At 35.3% G+C, this 25422-nt stretch overlaps 1 long non-coding RNA gene across 1 annotated transcript; it reads right to left on the bottom strand.

Moving 5' to 3' along the window:
• Positions 1-1612: 1612 nt before the first annotated feature.
• On the bottom strand, positions 1613-22499 carry LOC132094743 (uncharacterized). Its single transcript, XR_009422389.1, has 3 exons — positions 22406-22499; positions 2457-2564; positions 1613-2321 (listed from the first exon to the last, which is right to left on the bottom strand). It is a non-coding gene; the product is annotated as an uncharacterized LOC132094743 (long non-coding RNA).
• Between the last annotated feature and the right edge of the window lie 2923 nt (positions 22500-25422).

The raw sequence follows: 25422 nt of genomic DNA, 5'->3' as shown, positions 1-25422 counted from the left end.
TAATGGAGAAAATGTAGTATGCTAATTGGGTAAAGTCTGGTGCTGAAATTACACACGAGTTCTTCTCACTGTGTGTAGTTTTAAGGGTGAAGTTTGATTAAAATCGCAAGGCTAATCAGGGATATAAGCCGCAAAACAGTCTCTGAACGAAAGCGTGCTCGCCACACAAAAAAGTAATTGTCTCCAAAAACTTCTGCGATGACAGATTCAATTCCATTTAGTAAATGTTTAATAAATGTTATACAAACACGGCCGCCTATCTCACTGTATTCAGAAAACAAAGGGAAACTTTAATTGCTTTAATCATCCCAAGCTTTGACGTTGTTATTGGCTTTAAAAATAGCAGTTAACAGTAACTGTCTTGTAAAGGAAATTGAACCACATTTGCGAAATGATCCCCAATTAAGATATGGCCATCCAGACCAGCAAAGTTGAACTGGGGTGTTGTGTCTAAGAAAAGCAGTCGATGCCATACAAAGCTATTTAATTAGCTGAAAGGCCCAAAGAAAACAGGCAGTCTAATATGTATCACTTTAATCAAATTTAAAGTGATTGCATCCCTTTTGAAGATTCCAGAGCACGGATATTTTCATTAACAGATATGTGGACGAAATGAGGTAGTTGTTTCTCACAGAAATGACTCTTTAACATCAGGAAGCTCACCATGCGGCTGAGCAAGACAGAAATGTGTGTTTCTGTTTCGCTGTCTTTAGTGTTCACTAATGTGTTTCAACATTGCGCAGTGCTACCTTTAATCTGCACTAAAGGGAAATAATGCGTTTCCTGCCTTATTTACCATGCTTACTTAACAAGTGCTGTACAATTAGAATTGTTAATAGATTGAGAAAAACAAAAGGACTTTGAAGGTGGGAAAGTGCTGACATTATTTCACAGGGGAAAAGTACCCCTGAGAAAAAGAAAAAAAAAGGTCTGCAGTAAATGTAGTTTCCTGCGCTGTTCTTCCATGAAACACCGCTCCTTCTCATTAGAAATGCCATAGAAGACATAAATCAAGGACAGTAAAAATTTCATAGCCTCTGTGTTAAATCACACACTTTGCGCATCAGACAGCAACTGTGTAAACATTGTAATTTCACTTGATTCTCGTTAAATGTATGCACACTTTTTACAATCCATAAACAGATCTGGAATAAAAGTTGATAAATGTCAAAATTTGCATTAGGGGAAAAAAAGCATCCTGCTGCATGTTTGCAAATATCAATCTATGAACCTTTCAACATTTTGTCAGACAAAATGCTAATTGTACCTTTAGGAATTTGGGACACAGTGACAAGAAATGAGATGCCCTGTCCTTTTAGATGTGGAAATCAACTGGGGTTGCATACAGAAACCCTCACAAAGGCAAAGCAAACACGGCAAGCCACGTTTTCTAGGAGGAATTATCAATGCATAATCATACAACTATCTTAGATTTTTTTTTTAAAGAGAGAGAACCCAATAAATTCTTGCACTGGTAACCATGAATTTACTATGACTTATTAACTGACATATATTATCGTGATAGTTGATCTTTGACATTCATGACTACAAAGTACTGTAATTAAATCAGTATATATAAAAATATATTGCTCATATGTATTCAGTTGTTTTATTCATCATGTATATTGCTAGTTAATTTGTATTTCATATTTTTTAAAGAGACTATGGTAAATTTTCAACTACAGAAGTTGCAAAACTTTAGACACTTCAGTATCAACATGCATAGGGTTCTTCTTCATCTGCTGTCCCATCATTCCAACACTGAAGCTAATTTAACAAGGCAGAATTAAGAGTGTAAAAAGTGCTTACACAAAGGTTTCCACGTTATTTGCTTGGAATTGATTTTAACACTTAAACAGAATCCTAACTAAGGGCTTATGTGTGCCAGACCATCTGCATTTCACCGTAGACGCACACACATACATATTAGTCTATGGATATCTATCAGAAATGCCAGCTGAAGCTGGAAATGTGTTTCCAAACAAAGTATAATTTGTTTATTTTTACCCAACAAACATGTTCTACAGCGTCCTTATGAGCGATTAGCAATGTTGTTCTTCAAAGGTCCTTAAGAGGAGTTTGATGCAGTTCTTGCCCGTCCTCCCATTAATCCAAGCTCAGTTAAGAGTCTGCCATCTGGACGTGTGTTCCTAGCGATAAATATGATTTAGAGTTGATTCAGACATGTTTTCCACACCGAGTGTGTGTGGATTTCAGAATTAAATGGCACAAACAAATGTGGAGTAGAGAGCAAATTAATATCTCTCGTTTTAGAGCTCCGTAACAAAGCCGCACCCTTAATTACAGCCTGTAATCATTTCCTGAAACACAAATATCAAGGAATTCAATTACCATCATACCATCATAGAGCTCTTGCACAAATAAACTGATCTTATAAACATAAAACAATATTAAGTGTGTGTGTATGCATATCAGATAATGTTGGATCTAATTACCTTCCTTTTGAGCTTCAGTTGTTTTTCAGCTGTGCCAAGCAACAGTGACCTCTACAGGGACTGAAGATTGAAAACTCAGATACACTTTTGACTTCCTGCAGTAACCTACTTAAAGAGAGAGAAAAAAAAACAGAGAATAGTATCATTTTAAAAAGTTATGTCGTAGTAAATTAAATTACAAATCAAACAAAGATTCATAAATTTCATTTTTCATGGATAGTTTATTTTAACTAATGGAACCTTATTGTGTAAGTGTTACCATCAAAACAGTTTACACAGACAGTATACTCGGGGAGGAAATGGTTTAGAAACCATTTTCACAGTTTTCAAAGAATCAGCAAGCAATAAAACATGGGCTTTTTAAGTAGAAAGGCTCCTTTGTTATTTCTTGTAAAACATACTTTAGTAATCTTTACAAACTCAAAAAATATTTTGCAGTGTAATAGACACAGTATAGAGTCAAATCTAATAAAAAATACAAATAAGAAGTCTCCTTTGCACATTTGTGGCATACTTCCAGCATCTTAATACTTAATTTTTTTTTATAATTAAATAAAATACTAATAATTTATTCTGTAATATGTTAAGATACTTTAAAAAATATTTATTCAAAATTAATTTATAAATAAATAAATATTACGATTTGTTTACAATATTTGAACAAAATAATATATTTAATACTTTTATTCTGTCATGCATCATCTAGTTAGCAATTCCACATGATAATATATATATATATATATATATATATATATATATATATATATATATATATAGAAATACAGTAAATAGTAAGACTGTTTTCACAATATTTTAATCAAAATGATATTGAAATCTGTCATTTTCAATTCTTCTGTTGTTTGGTTTCAAATAAACAAAGACGACTTTATTTGTCCAGCACGGCAGAGAAGATCTCCCTGAAGACCGAGTCTTGGCCACATCCAGGTGTAATGGCAGCAAACCCAGAAAGTGTTGCCAAGACGTTTCTCCCTCGCTTCTAAACTTTAGCACAGGAGGACAAAGTGTCTTTCACAGAGAGAGGGGGTAGAAAAGAAAGGGCGCCAAACACCACAAAGCAGAGCCAAGCACTGTATCAAGCAGGAAGAATGACTGATGGAAAGATAAGGGACAAACCAAAGAGAGCAGACCAAACAGGAAAAGCAGGCAAGCAGCAAATGGAGGGGTGTAGCCTGCGCCGACAAAGAGCGAGTGGTGGATGCTCACGTTGCATGTATCTGCTTTTGTTTAGAGCCGACAAGAAAGCAAATCTCATAAAAAACATTCTGGAAACTTTTCTCTTTCCTGTGCAACTTGAATAACAGTTAACCAGCATAACAAGTAACCCATTTAAAATTAAACTGAGAATGCGGACATATTCTGTGCTGATTATTTATTTATTTTTTTACAAAAGACACACAAGCCATGTTGTGCACTATCCCCCACTGCTGCTGAGTTTTCTTTTATGCATTCACATTCAGTTCGGCAGCATAAAATCCTCCAGAGATGCAGCATTGTCCTCCTGAGAGTCCCCTGGGTTTCCCATCACATAGCTGCATCTCTCATGCCCACAATATAACACCCAGAAGATCCAGCGGAGAAGGGGCTCCTTTTAAACGCTCGCACGCAATTTGAGGAAGATTAATTAAAATGCTATTAAAGCCACTGCTGATTGTGTTGATTCCCAAAGACTTTGCAAATTATTCCACTTTTACTGCGGCCTTAAACAAACGGATTCAATAGCCTTTCACTGATTTCACCCTCTGAATAATAAACATCTGTTATGTCATTATGCGCAGAAATAAAAGGGACACATACTTTCCCTGGTGATGTGGAAAGAACGTTTTGCACCAACAGAAGATATGCGACTGTAGTGTTATAAATATATGAGCAGTGGGGTTTCATATCGACGTGGTTCAAGTGCTTTCAAAGGCAGAGGTTTGCTCTAGTGGACTTGAATGTGTAGTCTGTGGTGCATAAAGTGAAACATAAGGCCTAGCAATGGCGCTTTGTCTAATAGGATACCGAGCCCGGGGCATTAAGGAAAGAGCGTGCAACATGGATATGAAAAAAGTACATAAATGGGTGATTTAAAGAGATTGAATTAGCCTCTGTTTTAGTGCATCTGCTATATTTGTCTCTGACAGTGTCGGGGAAGCTGCAGTTCTACAGGCAAGTGACACCTTTTCTTATAAATACAAATAAACCATAAAAGCGGTGCACTACATGTTTCCTTTTGAATCATAAATACTAAGGAATGTGAATTACTTTGAAAAAACATTAGATCATTCCCCAAAATGTTGTCCCAACTAGTCAAACACAGTTGTCTGAACGAAGAATTGCATAATAAATAATAATAAATATTGATCAAATGTGTGAGTTCCCAGCATGCATTGCAGAATGAATAAATCATGTGGTTACTGTTATAGGTTTATTGTTTCACTCTTAGCAAACTTTTGTTGTTTTGCCATTTTCAATGTATTTATTTATTTATTTTATTTCATTTTTTGTGTAAAGAGCTCATTCAGTTGTTGGCTGTGAACATAAATGTGTTGAGGCCTAAGTAACCAATAACCAACTAAATCTCGGATATCTTTGCTTTCTAATGTAATTATGTCTTCTGAAACAAGGGTAGCATTGTTCAATTCCCATACAGTATTAAGTGTCCTGTATGTATATACTGTTACCAAATGATAAATGTACTGTTTACTAATTGAAAATGTGTTGTGAAAAATATGTAGATGCCAAACGGACCATTTTGAACAAACAAATTCAAACTGCCAAATAAGTAGTGACACACTTGCATATCACTTTGGAGTATATTTAGCCAGTTGTGCGATGCAAAGATGCTCACAAGTCTGGTTACCCCTACAAAACTCTCCCCGAGGATTAGAAACTCTAAGTTCAGTCTTATTTCCCACTTGGCGCTCGGCAGCGGAAAGTCCTCGGCTCTCTGATCTTCTCTAGACAAAATGAGACACAGCAGCTCGAACAGAGGGAGCCGGGCGAACGCTATTCCCTGTGCTACTTGAATAGATAATGCTTCTCTTTACTTTCTTTATTCCTTCAAAAAAATGCATCAGAGGCCAAATATTAATTCTCCCTGTCACCCAGCAAAAGCAAGGGGAGCGCGACGCACTCAGCATACCAGCCTGTGTTTTAGCATGATTAAGGCACACATAAAGGCCTTTCACAGGCTGCTTTGAACCTTGCCATTCAATTCTTTTTGTTTTTTGTGCATAATCAAACTTATTCCCCAGCACTGCTGGAAGCTGATCCTGAAAGACAATGATAATGAAACATATAACAGGTAAAGACAATGGGATTAGCGGCGTCCAAGAGCGGAGCACCTCTATCCAGGCTGGCAGGTCCACTCTTCCCCCTTCCCCACGCCCAGGAATCTTCTTTTTTTAAAAATGCCAATAGTTGTGATTGCTTAAAGCTCGATCCTTCTGCTTCATAAAGATGTGTGTGGAAAAAATCACATCAAGGAATGACATTGACAGAGGAACTGCTGACTCGCATCAGTGTTTGTCTTTTGATGTGAGAGATCAAATCGATATACACACTCTTGTCGAACGGCTACTGGGGGGATTAGCATTTCACATTCCCGAGAGTCGAAGGAGCCTGCTTGCCTTAAATCATTAGTGTTTATGTCCTCTTGCACCAAATAATCAGGAGATTTCTTGTAGAGAGCTGGACGGAGCGTTCTCCTGAGCTGAGTGAAAGATCCCCTTCGCTTCCTCAATTATTAAGTGGCTACATGGGAAATAGGGAAACATTAGCAGGTGTGTAAAATTTTAAAAGATTAAGTGCTTCAAAAGAGTCACCCAGGGGAGAAAACAAGAATGTGAAACTACTTTGGCAGTAACCAGGCAGTGAAACAAACGCTTGAGCAGAAAATGGTTATAGGAGATACACTGCCAAGAGTTAAGTGCATTTCTGAAGTTAAAGGAGTATAAATAGAGAGATATGAGAAAGGGTCCAAATGAAGAGTGGTTTGAAGAAGAAAACAAAATTCAAAATTTACAATGCACTTCAAATACACATTGTCCTCAAAGAATGGCCAATATCACCCACTTATTCCCACAACAGTGGGTCTCAGTTATGCATTATTCGTGGGTTGTGCAAGTTAGAAACACAGAACACATTTCTAAACAAAACAAATTCTTATCGTTCATAAAACCATTTGTAAATAAACAGTAATATCTAATTACATTTGACAACTTATCTACGAAATATTTTTTATTTATGATCTGCACAGAAATTTGTTTAAACTGATGTTATTCGAACTGTTCAATCTGTGAAATCAGGATTATAATAGTTAACTAAAACAAAAAGCATAAAAAGAATCTTTGTTACTTGAAATAAAATGAATGCCAATTCAAATAAAAATATTAAATATATGTCAGCTAGTTGCCAACATTTTTTATTTTAATTTACTTTAACTTGATGTACTAAACAAAAACTAAAACTCGCGATCACACAAATGATTAATACACATATGCTTGTTGATATACACATGTATCATTTTTAATTCATATTAATTAACTTAATATTATTGCTTTAATACTAACTCAATTAATATAATGATTGTATAACTTCTCACACACACAAAAAAAAAATATTCTCAATAAAATTTATTTGGCACATATTTGTGAAATAAATGTGCAGGTATTCTACAAAATAAACTCTAGCAGTGTGATCTTGTATCATCCTGGGTGGATTTATTTTGCAATAATGATCATCTGACTGTATATTACTCCTTAACTACTTCTCATGGCCCTGAATTCCTTCATTGTGTACTCATCTCTCAAGTAAAGTACTTATCCTTGGCTTAGTGTGAAGAGTGTGTGACATAGAATAAAGTTGTTAAGAGTTGTGCAGGAGTGATTTTGCGGTTAGAGTATTGCGCTTTTCTACACTATTTGAATGCACAGGGTTTGCTTGCAACTCTACGCTAATGATCAAAGTTGAGATGGGAAAAATCTCTTGAGTGTAAGTTATGAGGATGAGACGAGCAGAGGAAAATGCTTTGCTATCCAGCTTTGAACACTTTTACACTTTCCAATAAGCTTTGTTTTTTAATTGGCTGAAATTAATCTTAGGGATGTAGATGCCTGATTTGCATTCATTAAAACTCCACCAAAGAAGTCATGCTTAATTCCAATCAAATTTGCTTAATTATGCATGGCGAAGAATCCCAAATGAGCGGAGGATTTTTGTTAGCTTTCCTTTTTTTTCTATAGCAAATAAAAAGCTTTTTTCCCCCCTTTTTGTTTCCTATAGCAAATAAAACGTAATGAAGCTGTCTCTTTGTGTTCTACTGAATGTCGAGGAGCTGGGCTGCGGCACCTTGAGTCTTTGTTGAAAAACAATATTATGGCTAAAGTAATTATAGGAATCTGCATTTTTCATTGTTAATTGTGGATGTCAGCATCATTAATTTTAATTTACAGCAGGCAATAAAATTAAGAATACTTTGTGCTGATGTTTTAAATCATGCCAGTGAAGGCGATGCATTATGCAACTTAAATTTCAAGAAGATATTGATTAGGGCAGATAGCCTTTTCTATGAATCTTAAACAGGCAGATGCAAGATAAAGCCTGAGGTATCACTTTCACTCGCTGTCACCGCGCTGGACGGGGGAAAGGACATCCATATTCCCTCTGATGCTACTTTGGCAGTGAAAAATAAGTGATGGGAATGAAATGTAGAATAAATATACAGGAGAAATAAAAAGGGACACAGAGCTTAGACTATATTCAGTCATTTGTTGTAAGCAACCTAACTTGGAAGACTATTTACAATGTCAAAAGTACTGTTTCAATATGCAGAGTGAACATTTTTATGCTATTAAACTAAGTTATTGATTGAGTTCAGCTAAATCTTTGAAATAAGCAATAAACATGGAGATACGTAGGTGTGTGGTGTCACAAAAAGAAAACACATGTCATATCTTAAAATATTTCAATTAGCGCTTAATTTGTTTCAGCCATCCTCCTTTCCATATATGTCCAGTGATCTACGTTTCTTAAAGGGCACCTGTTATGCAAAATCCACTTTTACATGGTGTTTGGACATAAATGTGTGTTGGCAGTGTGTGAACACAACCAGCCTACAATGATTAATCCACTAACTCCTCAATTTTTAATCCCCTTTAAACCAAGTCAGTCTCACTAGGCTTGCCATTTTGATTCTCATGCAGTGTGACGTCACATTGTATAGGGCCGGGCCACAGGGGTAGAATGACATCCCTGCTTTGTGACCGCCCTCGGCGGTTGTACACTGTCCTCCTTTTTACTCCGCGTTCAAGCAGCTGTAACGTTAACAATGTGTCACAAGCAATCCCGATGCTTTGTGTTTGGATGTACGACTGTTTAACCGGATGTTTAACCGTATTTGTGTGTTTAAATTAAGCATTTTTTAACTGATCAGCGCCATGCTTGTGAGATTAGTTCTCGCCATTCGTAGAGTGAGATTTGTTCAGTAGCGTGGCTTGGTCTGTTAATCCACGCTGATGAAAGGTCAGCGTGGCACCAGCTCTGTAACATTGTGCTTTTTCTTCCCACTTTCTGTGCATTTGGTTTCCCATATGTAAGGCTAAACACTGGTTCTCTCGCTCTCAGTTATGTTGCTTCTGCCGGCTGTTTATAGCTGTATATATGCAATGCAGAGATGTATATGCGACGCCTTCTTCTGGAGACAGGGCAGAAATATGCAGCTCATTTGCATTTAAGGGGCACTCCAAAACAGCTCCTTTATAGACACACCCCAAAAATTATATTTTCCAGCTGTTATAAAAAATGTTCTGTTGGGTATTTTGGGCTGATACTTCACAGACAAATTCTGGGGACACCCAAAACCAATATTACATCTTGTAAAAAGGGACATAATAGGTGCCATTTAAGCTACAAAATATGTGCGACTGGCAGCGTAACAAGCACACTTTAGGTTGTCTCTATTGTGCAGGACAATACAATGTGCTTGCACCAACACCATTTGATTAATAGCCTCATTTCTTCTTTTGTGTACAGGATATATCCAGCTGCAAGAAGCTTTGGAGCATTGTACTTGGAAAACAAAGGAAGAATAAAATTGATCTTTCTGGAAACAGAAATCAATGAATAGTTATTTCCTGTTTCATGCATGTTATTTAGACAGAGTCCCTGAGTTACAAGAATTCCCCTTTCTACTTCCAAAAAAAATAGCAAGGACCTGACGGGAAAGTGTAGAGGTACATTTAATGTTTTTGGCCTAATTATGTTTCAAGACATTGCAACTTTTATGTGAAAATGAAAAAAAATAATAATAAAGACAAAATGTTAAAAACTCGGCTAGTACTTTTAAGAGGAGTTCACCATGTAAACCACATTACTCCAAACCTATATGACAAACTTTCTCAAATGGAAAATAAATTAAGTTTTTTTATGGAATATTTTTTAAGAATTAGCAAGGAGTTGGCTGTAAATGTAAAACACAGTTGAATATTTAATGTTTTTTGGCCTAATTATGCTTCAATGCATTGCAACTTCAATATGAAAATAATTTTAATTTGAATTACTGGTGATTTTGACCAAACAAAATGGCAAGTAATTGTCAAAAAAAAAAATTGTCATTATTTATGCAACCCAATCCAAACCTGTATGATTTACTAATTTCTGTGGAAGACAACAGAAGATTTTGTTGAGAATTCCCCTTTGTTCTTTGGTTGTTAATGTAAAGCATAGAGATATGTTTAATATTTTGGGCCTGATTAATTAAACTATATATATATATATATATATATATATATATATATATATATATATATATATATATATATATATATATATATATATATATATATATATATATATATATATATATATATATATATATATATATATATATATATATATATATATATACATACAGACTGTATATTCTCCTCATGTTACTCCAAACCTTATTTTCCTCTGTGATATTTTTAAAAGGTTTCAATGGAAAAATTTTCAACAAAACAACATTGGATCCCATTTACTGTCAAATGAAAAGACATCTTCCAAACGAAGACTATTTTTGTTTTAAGATGAACTATCCCTTTAAGAAAGCAAGATATCATATTGTCAGATTTTTTCCTGTACAGAAACAAAAACATTACTGCCAAGGAATAAAAAAGACATCACAGCCAAGCACGGTTATAATTGCCATGTTTGTGGTCCCTGGTTAGATTTATGTCTAGAAAGATTTGCCTGTGCCTGTTCTGCATACAGGACTATTATTTCTTGGGGGTGATTGTGTTGCTATCACAAAAGCTTCTCTGCTCGATTGTTCTGTTTCGAAGTTGGAGGGCTGCCCGTGGCCTTTTTTTATTACTCAGGCAACTCCAACTATCAGCTCCATTTTCCTCTTCCTGCTTTTTTCCTGTCAGACACTGAGACAAGTCACTCCAGTGTAACAATGAGGGTGATTTCATTTGACTTATCACACACACTAACTGCTAAACCAGCTGCCCGGACTTTGATCCAATCCACTTCCTGCAATGGACTTCCTAAAAACAGGCGGTAAACAGGCTGAAACTATACTGTCATTACTTCAGAGCAACAAAAACACTTCAAATTGATTATTTTACCTTTTGCCCAGGTCCCACTGGACCTGAAAGAAAGCAGGTCTGGCTTAGCAGTGCTCCAGCCTCCCCATGTTTCCCCAATGCAAATCTTGAGACAATGGAGTTAATTCAGCCATGTGATCGCTAAAAGACCACAGGAGCATTGCGACAGGAAACCATACAGACGTGTAGCGTTAGCATACTTCTGAAGGAAAAAAATAGCCCCAGCGTTTTGGGAAATGCCCTTTTATTCATACCACTGTCCTTCGTTCTCCCAAAGGTTAACACGCAGCCATTACTTCCATTGTATTGCGAACGAGAGAAAATATGTCACACGTTCTCTTAAGGGATTTTCCCTTTCTCCATTAAGCATTCTTTTTCACGAGGGGCTAAATCACTGACATCGCTTTAGGCTTTCTGGTCAACACGGTTGAATATAAAAGACTGGAGATTAATTCAGTAATCTGTGACATCATTGTGTGAATAATTCATTCTGAAGGCCAGATAAGAAATGATCTGTGTGGAAATTAATAGCACTTATTTAATAACATTCTCCCACGGATTCTCGGCGCTACACGAAGGCGCTGGAGTCGCGGAGAGCGGGTTCAGAAATCAAGGCGGATGATTCATTCGCACTCCTCTGGTAGTTGAGTTTGATGGATCATTCTTAAAAGCGTCATCGCTAATCTTCGGCTCCTCTTTTTTTAGATTATTCACAGATCACTGAGTTTTCCGGCTAATCCGGGTTTTGATGCTCCCCTGTCTGTGTACATGGTATTCATCATATCTTGACAAGAGGAGTCCTTCAGACAACAAATAACCTTCAGTAAGGGGACGTGAGCAGTAGATGTGCAGTTATTTTGGATATGTATCACAGAGGGATAAGAACACAGCGGGAGATGAATGGTGTCCTTGTTGGCAGTGGGAATGGACCCTTTTCCGCCTCCTCGGAATAATCATTCTGAACCCTAGCCATGCCTTCGACAACTTAATCAGACAGCCTACTACCTGTAAAGTGGCTGGGTTGATTTGATTGCCATTTTTATTGGATCCCCCACCCATAAATCAAAGCAATGGGAATGGTTCTACAGACATGACCACTCGTCATTCGCTAGTAGCCTTGGAAACATTGTTGCGGGAGTTGTGCGACTGTCAGTGGGGGTAAATCAGACTTTGGAAATGTTGCCCCTTCTCCAGAAGAGCGTTATGGTTAGAGTAAATCATCTTGAAAATTGATGTCACTTTGCCAAAGTGGTTCACCTATCCCTCGATGGAGCTCTGTCATCCCGTGTCAATGTCAGCACTTTCATCTTACTTTCTAAAAAGTGCCTTTTCCACATGACGGGCGACTAAGGGATCACTAAACTGCAATGAGGAACTTTTCTCAAACAAATTGCTCTGGAACAATACATCCTTAGAGCTTCCAGAACAGAGCACCCAAAAACTAATATTCTTGTCATTAGTCATTCACCATATCAAACCCAAACACTTTGAGTTCAAAAGCAGAAATTTTTAGAAAATATACACATCTCTATTCTATACATCCATGTTGTAAAGCTCCAAAACAGACAAAAATTTAATAAAATGTTACACTGAGCAAGCATTATCTGGAACAGTGTCCGAAATGAATTAAAATACAATAATTTTACTTGAAGTTTGTTTATGAATCCAAAAAAAAACTAAAAAAAAACAACTCAAATTACACAAAACATTTCTCCAAATTATAATTATTTAAATTTATTGGTAAACTATCCAATTAGGAAGTCAAGAAATTGTCAGATTATTTTATGTACCATCTATTTTTATACAAATTATTTTTGAATATTCTCTTATATTCTGAAAAAAATGTCAAATACAGAAGCAAAATGGATGTAAATGGCAAGTCAAATAAAGAAAAATAATGTAATAAAAAACAAAAAAAGTAATTTGATGGGGAATAAATCTTATGAAAAGTATTGAAACATCAAGGGACTCTACTGAGATGTCCCTTCCAGTAGTGTGTCAAAAGTGAGAGCGCTAATGATATGCCAAGGATTGAAAATTACCATCTCGGATATGTCTAAACCAGTAAACTGGTAAACAAGCCTCCTGTTAGGAACAGGGATGATTTGAATCAACAAGGGTGAAAAGATATGGATACTCCCTGCATTAGTGTTAATAGGAATAGATTATGGAGGGATTTGGCGATGTGACCTTCAGTGTACTAATTGAAATAGTATTCAGAGTCAGCAGTGGAGTAATCAAGTTAAACACAGAATCATAAATCATCATGAGAAGCGCTGTCACAACTAAGCCATTAGCCCCCTGTTTTTCATCCACACACCCTCATGGAAATATCTGCCACGCTGCTCCGTAGGTTAATAGGAACAGAAATGGCATTTAAAGTCTATTTGGATCAAATGTACTGCGCGCCTGAAAGTAGAACTTCGCTAATTTACAGGTAATATGAATTGATGTGGTTATGGTAGGGGATACTTGAGCCGACAGTGGAGTTGAACTTGGGACTGCTGGGAGTTGGTTTGTTTGCCATCACGTTAAATGAAAGATTGAGAATATACCTCCAATAGATTTTAAAAAAGGGTTAAAATCAAAAATCAAATACACCACAAAGTGGTAAAATTTAAATAATACATTAATGAAAAATCTAAATATTAACTTAAAATCTCAGGAGGTACTTTAAGTGAACATTTAAGTCAAATGGGTTCAGCTTACCAAAAAAAAAATCTTTTTAATTAATTAATAAAGTATCCCTGCAAATCTGGCTGAATAAAGTGTGGCGTTCAGCATTTGTGGTCACTAGTGCTTCCTGTAATGCATATAGAAGCACTCTGTGACTCTGGGTGGTTTGTCAAAGTTCCTAACATCTTTATTGATATCAACAAGTACTCAAGCAAATAGCTTTTTAATTGTAGTGAAATGAGTGAATTAGATACTAAACAGTCAGTTAGCGTCAATGAAACGTCTTTCACAGAAGAGTGACCACCAAACTTGTCTGAACACTGATAAGAGGCTGAACTAGAATGCTTACATGGCATTAATCAAATAGCTACGTCTAATTAAAAACACTGCTTTTTCTAAATGTTGCTCAGGTATTGCAATAATTTTTGATCACCCAAGCCTGGAAGACAAATAATTAGAATTGCCACACCATTCTGATGAGTGATGTCAGCGTCTCGGAGTGACCTTCCCACTGCTAATTAATTTTCATCCCGAGAAAAAAAAAAGACCCTGTTGTTGCACATTATTAATTGAGTTCATGAAAAGATGCGGCTGATTAATTTTTGTTGATAATACTTGTCATTCCAGGGAGCGCTGGTGATCATTTTATGGCTTTTTGTTTTAGCGCTCCTCAAAGTTGATCCGACTCATCTGCTTTGCTTTTGAAGAATATTTACTAGACAGAAAGAAAAAAGCAATGAGTTACTGTTTAATGTCGGCCAGGTCATACAAGAATAACTGTCATGTACAATGAAAAAGACAACAGAAGTTGTCAAAATCACCATTTGCATATACTTAAACTCTAAAGGATTGCTCCACTTTATTTACATTAGCTTTACATCTATTGCACTTTCATATCCATCTATCTATCTATCTATCTATCTATCTATCTATCTATCTATCTATCTATCTATCTATTTATCATACTGTAGATCTTCTTTTCCTGTCATTGCTCACTATAGCTAACATTGTTCCATCAATGATCCTGATTGTTTAAATCATTGTTTTAATAAAAGTCACACTTCAAAAGCCATGCACAAAATTTAGAAAATTTTATACAGGCCACAAACTTTCTTTCACAGCTGCATGGTGTCGTTGTAACTGTCTCCTAATGTAGACAGTCAGTGGCACTCACAGAAATATAAGGGTTCTCAGGAGGCCTTTCTCAACATAAAATGAGTCCCCAGCTCAGAAGGGCTGCTTTTCTTTGATAAGGTATTGCTGCAGAATTCTGTAAAGAAAACCATTATGAATTGATAATGCTGGGCATAGACTTGTTAATAGAAAAAAATGTCATTTATCTCAAACGTCTCACAATCGTCTGTGAAATGCAAGATGTCATTGAGCTGGTGAAAATGTGTCCCTTAATGAATATTCTGACAATTTCCAAGCATTGTCCTTGACGGCCTGAATGCATGTGAATAGAACAGCGTGTCATGGTTGTAAAATGACATTAATAGAACTGTAATTATATAGCAGCACTGTTATAGTTCGCTGCTGTATGTTATTATGCTTGGCATAATAAAATAATACTTGAGGACTAATAAACAGAATTCTTTGTGTAATTTCTTTAGCGACATACAGTTTACAGTGAGCAACACTGGCCTTAGCCTGCAGTCTTAAAACTGCTCAAAATATTATGATTTAAACTAGATAAATATTCTTTAATTAAGTCTCATGTGAATTTATAACACCTCAGTTGGAGGGAAACATAGACTTTATGGCTTTACAATATTAATCCACTAGTTTGTGGTTTACCTTAATTGTCATTCCCAGAGAAGCTTAAAACACAACACCACATATACAGAATACATTATACTTGTTTTGAGAGTGGAGGGAAAAAAAATAGTAACACTTTACAATAAAGTTCCATTAGTTAATTTATTAACTAGCTTGAACTAACAATGAACAATACATTTATTACAGTATTTAATAATCTTTGTTAATGTTAGCTAATGACAATACAGTTGTTCATTGTTGGTTCATGTTAATTCAGAGTGCATTATCTAATGTTAACAAGCACAACTATTGATTTTAATAATGCATTAGTTTAACCTCTCTTTTTCTCAAAAATCATATACAATCATTTAAAGAACATAATCAGTATGTCCTGAAGGTTTTGTATATAATAAAGAAGCAAACAAAAAGGAGGAGGGGGGGGGGGGGTCTTCCTGAAACCACAATACATTGAAACAAATGAAAGCATGTAATTTGTTGCTATCATGTGCAAAACATGTTGCTGCCATGAAAATTCCTTCCAGAGTCAATACTACCGCACATTATTTTCTGTTTAGTGTTAATCAAAAATAATTCAAATAATAAAAGTAGTAGATATAATAAAGTTAAAGTTATATAAAACACACACAACAGGCTCTCTCTAAACAGTCAAGACTTTGAAATGCTAAAAAGCACAATGAAAAAAGTGAATGTATTGGTGAGCAACCCAAGAGTCTAAACAGAGGGGATATCAGGGGAGTAATGACTGATTGCCATTCATCTCTTAACCTGAACGAGATCGGCTGCTTGAATCCTCCTTCTCTTGAGGTGAGCATATGGACAGTGCACCTGTTTTTGTGGTGAGTTAAGCAAATCTACATTGAGTATAAAACTGGGATTCTGTCCAACTTAAGAGTAAGTTGTCCCCACCTGCTAAATGGTGTATGCTTTCCAGATTGCATGTTTGACCATTTAAACCTAATTAATCACTAGTGTTCAAAGACACTGTTTCATGTTTTTGGAGGCTTAAAAAGTGTTGTTTGTTTTCGAGTTTGGGGACATAAAAAACTGCTAGCAACACTATGCACCACTTCAAGGCTGCTTCAAGTTTGGGCAGCCATACTGTGGTTAACATGAGCAAGTGTTTGTCTTTGGAAACATTAACCAAACTTTGAAAGTGATTCAGAAAGAAAAAAAAATCATTAGACTGGTTTCATTTGTCTCTTGAAACACAAATCCCTGAATAAAGCATGAGAATCCCCCAAAACAATACAGCTTTCAGCACCACCCACTGGTAGGAAATGTCCCATATAAGTACTTTAGCCAACAGAAATGATATTCTCACAAGACTTTGACCCTCTGTCATTTCACCTCTCACTCACCCCATCAGAGAGCATTCAATCATCTGTAATTGTGATCACACATCACCCTTACAAAACAACTGCTGCAAATGCAATCTATAACTGGACCCGAACAGGGAATGGAAATCCCATTCCATGGAGCTCTAAAACAAACAATGTGTTAGTCCTATCAGTAACCTCTATCCTGAGAGGACAAGGTTAACATCGACACTCTGTGAATTGGTGCACCCAAAATAACAATCGCACCGAACAACACAATCAAAGCATTCCCGCGTTCGCTCATTGTTTAATTTTCTGGTTTTTATCTTCGATATCTCCAAGCGTGTTCTTATCTTTGACCCTCAGCTTGTAGCTTTGTGGCAGCTTCCCTTTTAGATGGCTGATGACCTTGGATGGGATGTCATTAAACCCTGACCCATTTGATGATCCCCTCATGTGGAATACATATGCCAAACGGGAGCCGCTTTCACGCAGCAGGGGTGACGTGAAATACTTACAAAAATATGACTTGACACACTTTATCAAATGGGGAAAGATGAAGACAAAACAGCTGCCGCTGCTGTCGTAAGCAATCTGGCCGTGATTGAATAAAAGTGTCAAGAAAAGGGCCGCTTGATGGTCTTTTGTTCTCTCCCATCCAGGTTGATGTTAGTTTGAGCTGTCAGGGGGGAATCACAGCTGTGTGATTTATCAATACTCCAGTGACCTTGTATCTGGCGGAGGATGAGAGCACAGCGCCCCCCGTTTGAAATCTTGCTGAATGCCCAGAAACGATCCACATTTTGGGTCTGTGTGCCAAGTAGTGCATCGGCCGCCAAAAGAAGGATGTTTGCTTGCACTGTGGATTTCTTTGAGATTGGCCAAAAAAACAAAAACAAAGTAACACTAAACAAAAAGACTCAGCGAAAAACAAATTTTGTAAATGATTATTATTCTAGCTTAACTTATACATTTGCTGTTGTTCGTTCATAATACATTCACATTTATTACAAATTGAGTGTATATAGTGAGTGCTGTTGTTCGTTCATAATACATTCACATTTATTACAAATTGAGTGTATATAGAAATTAAGGAAAGACGGAAAACTATTGTATTTTCAGGCACTAGTTAATTTTGATATTTTGGGCTATTTATTTGTCTTCTTTTAGACTACGTGCCTTTTAGATTTCAATGACTCAGTAGCATTTATATAAACAAAACTTTACAGTTTTATTCTTATCAATATTCTAAAGGTTTTTGAGGAATTGGGTGGAAAAAAATCTATTAGTTAAAATGTTCACAAATAACCATTCAAAACAATCAAATTGAGCTTTAATGTAAAGTATTTCCAAAAAAAAAGAAGACATTTTGTCATGATCATATATATATATATATATATATATATATATATATATATATATATATATATATATATATATATGTATATATGTATATATTATTATATGTTATATATATCATATATATAATATAATGCAAATTGCTATTATAAAAACTTAAGCAGCAACTTTTCCAATTTCCAATATTTATGCAATTCTCAAAACTTTTGGCCACGACTGTATATATATATATATATATACAGTGCACAGACACACACACACACACACACACACACATACATACTTATACGTATATATATATATTTCTCTTTCTTCATTTATTTGCCTAAAAATGGAAAAAGTCACCTAATTTAACCTGATTGTTCCTGCTATGTTTTTAAACTTGTATAAAACAAAGTAGAAGACACGTTTCCACAAATGCATCTTCATTTTAATTTTTTTTTTTTTCAAAGGACAAGCATTGTTATGATGAACCAGATGTTTTACCAGCATTGCACATTCATTACTCCCATAAAGCCATCTGTGGAATAGATTTTATGCAAATCTTTCAAGGGATCTGCATAAATAAAGTCCCAATTAATACCTCTGTACTGTTTGATACTAAAGTGTTCTTAATTATGAAGGAGAAGGTAAGATGCCCCCAGGTAAAACTCAACAAATGGATAGCGGATCAAAAACATGGCGAGTTTTGTACTCCGGAACTTTTGTTCTTCGGACCTGTAATGGAACAATAATTTAAAAAATGCAGCCTAATGTATGTCCCGCTGTGATCATTTCTCATTGGATGGCTATTTGATAGATTACTGCTTGTGTTATTTATGTGGAATACTAGCCTGCATGGTTAAATGCTGTAATCCATACAAGATGCTTAATATTTCCAATAATAAAAGCTGACATAGACAAAGATATTAATATAATATAATATATTATTTAATTATAACAAAAGAATAAACAAATATTTATACAATATACACAAATGAATGTCCTTCTATTATATTTTGCTAAGACAAACATACATTTCTAAGTGTGGCTTAAGTGTGCAAATGCATACAGTGCATTCAAGAAGTGTGTCATATATATCTGATTACACTCAATCCAGAACAATCACACTGAGCCATTTCCCAGGGTAGACTGGAATCTATTTAAAAAGTTGTATTATCAGTGCTTCTAATAAAACTTCATTCATTTCCCCCTTTTTTTCCAGGAATGCACAACATGTTTAACCAGATGCCTTTGGAGCAGTCCATTGATTGGCAGATCTGTTTTTCGCCAGACACTGATGGCTTTAATGGTGAAGGTGCCCCTTTGTTCAGATTTTATTGATCAGCCAGAAGAGGCTTAGCTTATCATAGCATTCAACATAACTTTCAGGGCTTAACAAGTGCATTTCACATGACAGTAAATAATACTGTTGGTCAAATAATTCATTAGCACCACAATAAAGAAAATAATAATAGGCAAATCAGTGCATGTACTTGAAGCCGAACAGGAAACGAGTGAAGGCAATGGAGGGGTAGACAGAGGCTAATAGAGTCAGCTTTGTCATGTGATTAGTGGTCTGCTCTGAAGGAATCTGGCCAATGACTAAACAGGAGAAGGTGTGGACAGATCAGCTAATGGCTCGGAATGCAGGGACTGAAGAGGTACCAGTTACTCTTATATATTCTCATATACAGCTCATATACTGTATTTTACCAAATACCGCCTCTAAATGCGATAAATAAACAGCAGTGAGGGTGGGTTTTTAAATGAATTAGCAAACAGTCTTAGAAATTCTGAGTAATAAAATCTTTAAAGTAAATGATATAGCAGCCCTCATGTCTTTGGACACTTAGAAGTCCCACTCGAAAATGAACATATCACTGTATGTCAAAACAAGAAGCATTTTAAGAAAGACAACCCAAAATTCAAGCAAATGGTTATATCAACTGATGTTAGATTTAATGTTAGATTAATTATACTGGATATTTAACTGATAACTGATGCAATCTGTTCAAAATGAAAATGATATTTGCATTTTGCTTATTTTAAATTGATCACTTAAAGTTAATCTTTAAAAACACTCATAATTAAAATAAAATGTGAAATATAATTTTCAGCAAAACTCTAAATGAATGTCTATTTTTAATCATTAACATTATTTTATGATTCCTAAATACTTGCAGCATTTAATTACATTTTCAGTTGTAAGTGTTTCTGTTTTGAATTTGTGCAAAATTTGTACAAAAATAATGTTTACAAATTTTTATATCAGCCATTAATCAGATATCAGTCATGAGCATAATTATCGACTTAACAGTAAATGTATCCTTGAAAAGATTGTTAGGTTTTAAATAATGCAACAGTAGTGCTCAATAATGTTCAAAGTTAAGACCGGACACCTGGTTCCTCTGCTAGGACACCTGTGTGAACTTGAAGGGATCCGCCATCTGGTTAAAAGTAATTGCAGAAATTTCTGAGAATGTCAGTTCTGAGAAAATCATTTGCTTGCAGATGCCATTTGGCTGAATAAAATATGATTTTGTAATTTAAGTGTGGCTTAAGTGTCTAAATACTTTTTGGGGCCAGTGTAAGCTATTTCAGCATCTAACATCTGTTGTGTAGGGTATTTTTTCCTGCTGCCCCCAAAACTGGCAACTGTTTCCTCCAATCTCACAGATGAATAGAAGCATAATGATCTGAGCCTTCAGTGAATGTTACAGCATTATAATCTTATTTGTTTGATGCAGCAATTGGACAGATGTTCTCTTGATTTGACGCTTTTTTTGGTTACAAAACGTCCTCCATGAGGCTTACAAATATTTATCCATGTAGCGGCGTGAAACTCGTTATGCTGGAGTAGATAAGCTTTGTATGTTTGACTAAAGCATTGCTGTGCTGTTCCTTAATTGCTTTAAATATACAAACCGCTCAAAGATGTAAATACATTGTTTTGAAACAATGAGTTAGTGATAAGCATACAAATTGAGCTTACTGTTTCAACACTCAATTTATGAGTAATCATTTCCTGAAGAAACTTTCTTGAGTGGGTATCAATGCGCACAATGGAATTTCATGAAGAAATAGCAGTTCACCCAGAAATACAAATTTGATGAAAACTGACTCACCCTCAGGCCATACAGTACATGATGGATTTGTTTATTACAAACACGCAGCTTTTTGCTTCACAAGACATTAAATGATGGACTGGAGTCAAGTTGTGGATCATTGTGATATTTTTATCAGCTGTTTGGACTCTGACGGCACCCATTCACTGCATCCACTCTGATTCTGATTGCACCCATTCACTGCAGAGGATCATTAGTGAGCAAGTGATTTAATGCTACATTTCTTCAAATTAATTCTGATCACGAAATAAACTCATCTAAATCTTGGGGATGGCCTGAGGGTGAGTAAATGTTTTGCAAAATTTAGATTTTGGTTGACCTATTCCTTCATGTGAACAAAAACAGTATGACAGACAGAGGTTTTCTTATATTTAACTTCATTTTTATGTTTTGTAATTACAGTACTATACATAATATAACATATCACCTTTCAGATTATCATATTATCTGTATAACTGAATGTATATGATAATAGTGTACACAGAAATAGTTTTTAAATCTGTTTTGTACTGAGGGGAAAAACAGGGAATTATTAGTCCATTCACGCATTTCGTTAAATTGCAGGCACATACCTCATAAAACAGTTCATATAACTAATAGGAGGTACCTTTAAAATAAAAATCTGCGATTTTCAGGAGAACATAATATCACTACCAGACTAGACACTTTTTAACTATCTTGTTTCTTTGAATTTGGATACACTTGAGTGTTCCCATATATCATTTTTTTGATTCCAGCATTCAACAAAAAAGCAGTTTCTGCTATCAGATGAATCCTCTCTCTCTCTCTCTCTCTCTCTCTCTCTCTCTCTCTCTCTCTCTCTCACTCTCTTTCTGTTTTTCATAAACAAGGAATGGGTTGTCTAGCAAGGAGAACACCTGTAAGACACCGATGAGCAAACCTGAGCCAACTGTCCCGACTGAGTCAATATGCAATTATTTCAACTGAAGATCCACCAATGTCTACATCAAACGCCCCACATTCCTTGGGCAGATTAGCCGAAATTATCTTTTATTATTTTGGCCTGCACTGACAAATTGAACTCTATCTGGTCCACATTGCGATGAAATCCAAGACAGCTTGAATGGCAGTGGTATGTTTGGAGTTTGGATAATACTTACCTTTTATGAAAGGGCCAACGGCGGTGGGAGATTAATAACTGAACACTGAGTGCCTTCCACTGATACTATCCCTCAGGTCGTCTTGTAAAAGCCTGTTGAGAGGTTAAATTAAATTGTTGTAATAAATGTTTGGTTTTAGCAATGCTGTATTATTGAAAATCAAACAAACACCGACAGGCTTTTGTGCGATGAGGATCAGAGAGGGAAAATGAATAGGCGGCGAGGGGCGGGGGGCATGTAGGGAAGTATTATGTACATTTGAAACTGACTTGTTTTCACTTAAACAATCATTAAATTGGAGCTAGAGGAACAATTATGTTGATGAATGTTTTTGGAGCTACTGTAATTAAATTAATCCATTTAATTAACTAATTATATTGAACTTTTCCCCAGAGAACAACATAAGACTTGTGTTCTCTCTTACAAACAAGCAAAAATAATGTTTTGGATTTGATTGCAAAGATCAGAAGGAAATGAATCTGTGTCAAATAAAATGCACAGACAAAGACAAACCGATGGAGTGTGTATTGTCATCTGTTGTAACACAATCACGGATGATTGTAACGCACGTGGGAGAACATAATTGGATCAAAACTTTTTCATACCTTAATGGGCTACCCTAGAGAGATCTGGTTCCCTCATTTGCAAATTCAATTCGATAGCATTCTGACAGCACATTGCAGCCCTATGAATATATTCAAATCAGTAAATTATTACAACAACTTACATTATGCTCAAAGAAGCATTTCAAAGGGCTTAAAAGTCACACACTTGAATTTATTTTGTACTGTACCAAGTAAATAAATAACTACAGCACTACAGAATTTAGTAGCCTATTATAATGCTAATACATTTTGAGTCATTCAGCAACTACTACTATTACTAATTAATAATAATAATAATAATAATAATAATAATGATAATAATAATAAACTTTAAAGGAGAATAGAATATGATGTGATAATCATATTCAGAGTTAGATACCAGATGACTGGCGACTCAACAATGCCATCTAGAGGTAGTGCGCTGACACTACAGTGAGATTGACCTACTCTGACGAGCCCCGTGGCCTAGATCAAATTTTCCCCATTTCATGTTGAGAAACTCAAAGCCATGGCTGAAGGTGTTACTTGAATCTAGCTATATTAGACGCCTTTACAAAATTAATTACAGAAGTGTCATTGCGTAGGCCTACAACATTAACACAGAGAAAGCGTTTCAATAACATTGTAAGTTAGGCTACCTCACGCTGCGTTGTTTTCTCACTGAGAAGAAAAAACTAAAGAGCAAATCTCTTTCGGATGCTGATTCTTCTCATTTAATTTGTGTGTCCGTGGGGCCTTTTTGAAGTACCACATGTTCCGCCTCCGGTAAGAAGGGAGATAAAATAATATTACTTCATAGTATTAATAATGTCTGTCCTTAAGGGATTGTTCAAGATTATTAATATTTTCGTAGAATCCCGTACGTGAAACAAAATTCAACGAAGTAGACGCCAGACGTTAAATAAACCAATTTTGTGTGAAAACAGCTTGACATTTCTGATCATATTTAACTTGTTCATGTTACATTTATTTTGTGCCAGAATTGGTGTTTATTAGGGGAAAAATAACTAGGAAATATCACTGAAAATTTGTAAGTCCTCCTGAAGAGTTTCACACAGTTGTAAATGCCATTCCTAGAAGCATTGTATTATTGCTCAAAGGGATTCTTTTTCACTTCTTTCTCATAACAGAATGTCCTGTGTCAATAATATCCATGTTAACCTTCTTACCTATAAGCAGGTTTGGAGTGTTTAAAAAAGATTGTATGCAACATTACTTGATTAACAACCTTCTTTGTTATGGTCAATTTTTTATTCATAAGTGTAGATTTTTGAAAACCACCCCTTCTATTCCTCACTTCACGACCTTAGAATTATTGCTTTGTGTACTCTTGCAAGTGATAAGGCTATTAAATTATATTACATTATATATATTTTTATGAGTTTAGTATCTTATAACACCTTTTACTAAATTATGTAAATGCATTATTTTTTTTTTGTGTAAAATTCATCTTGAATTTCCAATTCAAATTTAACTGCTGCTATGCAATGTATATAATGTATAGTTATGTCTGCCTTATATATTTGCACCTGTGTATTTTGATGTCTTACTTTTGTTACTTTTTAATTATTTTCAATTAAAAAAATATTTGAATCTCCTCCTTTACTCAGAGAATATGATTCTTGTGTATTACTTTCTATATATTAAAACCTGTAGTGTTCTATATACTAATATAAAATATGATTTATTCTTCTCATGTAAATTGTTTGCTGGCTGCAATGTTTGCTGATGGAAACTCAGTTCATGGCTCACGTGTAGTTATGGTATCCACCAGCAGAGGCTAACTAGTTCAACCAAACCTCTTGACAAAATCCAGTTGCTTATAGAGTGCTGAACTGAGGACATATTTTTGTAGGCCAACCCATAAGTTAGAATCACTGTTGTTCCCTAAAGAAAATAAATAAATAAATAAAAAAAAGAAAAAAAAAAGCATAATAGCATTTTTCCATTGGCATTTCAATTTTTGCAGAAAATAAGATCTGTGACCAGCAGAAGTTTAAATGCTTGCATGCTTTTGTTCATACAATTACCAGGAATAAACAAACTAAACCACTGACTGTGACGTCACCACCATTAGTTTTCCCTTTTAGTTTCGGTCTTGATTTAACAGACAGTTTCCAAAGTTTGAGTTTAAAATAGTTTGCGAGAATGTGATATAAATACAATGAGACTGATGATGTTTAAGGCACATGACAACCTCTGTTGATTCATTTAGCCACTTGTTAGCAACAATATTTTCCAAGCAAAAAAAATAAATAAATAAAAAACGAATGTGGTATTAATGATATATTTCCTGCCAGTGAATAATAAAACATGAAATATTTTTAGCTTGTGTTAATCACAGACACTATTTCAGCCATTTTTAACAAAAACCCATTCAGTAAACCCACTGACTTCAGAATGATGAAACCG

The sequence above is a fragment of the Carassius carassius genome, chromosome 19, assembly GCF_963082965.1.
Source record: "Carassius carassius chromosome 19, fCarCar2.1, whole genome shotgun sequence".
NCBI classification, from domain to species: domain Eukaryota; kingdom Metazoa; phylum Chordata; class Actinopteri; order Cypriniformes; family Cyprinidae; genus Carassius; species Carassius carassius.
Note: the sequence above shows the minus strand (reverse complement) of the source record. Positions and strands in the feature narration are given on the sequence as shown.